The sequence below is a fragment of the Bison bison genome, unplaced genomic scaffold, assembly GCF_000754665.1.
Source record: "Bison bison bison isolate TAMUID 2011002044 unplaced genomic scaffold, Bison_UMD1.0 scf7180017864203, whole genome shotgun sequence".
In the NCBI taxonomy this organism is placed as follows: Eukaryota; Metazoa; Chordata; class Mammalia; order Artiodactyla; family Bovidae; genus Bison; species Bison bison.
The window spans coordinates 6,850,114-6,852,092 of NW_011494775.1; positions in this window are offsets into that span (position 1 = coordinate 6,850,114).

Here is a 1,979-nt window from a genome sequence, read left to right on the forward strand (position 1 = left end):
TAAGGGCACCAGCCATTACTTTAGCATGACCACATTTTAGTTGACTATTTCTGCAGCAACCCATCCCCAAAGAGGGTCCCATCATGGGCCTCACCCACCCCTACGTGCCCAGCCCGGTGGTGGCCTGGGGACCCGAGAGCGTCCTGGCAGCTGGGCAGCCCCATGCCAGTCAGGGACGACCAGCCATCTGGTGATGAGATACAGGGGACCGAGTGTGAGCCCACTCCTGGCAATCTGACCAGTTTCCTGCCCCTGAAATCTAATAACAAAAGTTTGTGCTTGTCCTTTGTGGGTCTTATCATCATGTCAGTTTCCTAGTAGTTCTTTTTAAAACTGAGACAGAATTTACACATCTTAAAATTTATTCCTCCAAAGTATATTTGCACAGCTGTACAACCACCACCTTTATGTAATTCCAGAACAATTCCATTACCCTAAAAAGAAACCCCATCCTCATTAGCAATGACTCCCCAGCCTCTGATAATCAGGCACTCTCTATGTCTGTGGATTGGCTTGTTCTAGACATTTCCCATCAGTGGAATCACACCCTGTGTGTCCTTTGTCTGCTTCTCTCACTGAGCATTGTGTTCTTGGGGTCTGTCCACATGGTAGCAAGTGTCAGGGCTTCCCTGTTTTCCATGGCTGAGTGATACTCCCGGATATGGAGAGACACGTGGCTGTGTTCACCTTTGGGTGCTTTGCATGTGTGGGTTTCCATGTGGACCTGTGTCTCTGTTGCCCCTCATGGGTGCCTGGCGGTGGAATCACAGGGTCGTGGGGTGACTTTTCTGAGGACGCTGCCCCGTTTCACAGCCCACCTGCCGTGTGGGGTTCCAGTTTCTCCTCATCCTCCCACACTGGTCCCTGCCGGCTTCATGGATCCAGCCATTTGGGCTGGTGTGGAGTGTGTCCTGCTGGTTTCAGTTTGCATTTCCCTGTTGCCAGACTGTGTACGTCCTTACCTCTCCTGGTTGCCATTTCTACATGTTCCTTGCCTTCAGCAGTGGCCTCCAGGCCATGTGCCCCCCCACCTCCTCCCCAGCTGTGGGCTGCAGACTGAGTGGGGCTGCAGCATTGGGCCAAGTTCTCCCTGACCTCTGGGACCCTCCCCAACTAGAGTCCCGGGGCACTGGGCAGGTGCAGGGAGGCCTACAGGCCCACCTGCTTCTCCTGGATATGGGCCAGCATTAAACTGTCCTGGGATGGGGGTGATCAAAAGAAATAGTCCAGGATGGGGCGCCCAGCCTGATGGCTTTGTGCTCCCCAGCCGCTGGCCCTGTTTGTATCTCTCCTTCTGTGCTGGGCTATGGGTCGCAGGGGGAGATGGAGCTGGGGAAGGACAGAAACCCTTCGCCAAGGCAGGAATGGGAGCTAGGTGGGATCTCAGAGCCCTGCCAGGGTGGCCCTCTAAGTGGGAGGTGGCGGGGAGGCTACAGCATAGGCAAAGGCCCTGGGCTGAGCCTCCTGGAGAGGCAGACACTGAGGGTCAGCTCTAGGGCAGCCAGGACAGGCAGTGAAGGTCAGGGTGTAGGCTGAGGAACCGAGGGCAGACCCAGGAGGGGCCAGCCTTGGTTTCCTCCCTACAGCACGGGGTCTATGCCCCTTGAGTTCCTGCTATGGGCACCCCCAGGACAGCCATGGTCCCTGCCAGGCACAGTTGGGCCTGGGCTCTGGGGGGCAGCGATTTGGGGAAACTGAGGCTGGGGCGGGGAGGGTGCCAGGGCAGCAAGGTACAGGCCAGCAGCAGCAGGGTTCAGGCTGGTGGCGGCAGGCCGGCATTGTTGACAGCCGTCTGTGGCTAGAATCCGCCCCGTTCAGTAATTCTCTGCACTCTGCCAGTAATCGCCCTGACTTACCAGGCAGGCATCATTTCCTGAAAGTCAGCCGGCCTTAGGGGAAGTAGGCGCCGGCGGTGACTAAACCAACATGCAAATGCAGCCGGGCGGGCGCAGGCTGAGGGCTGAGGGCCGGCCGGGCTG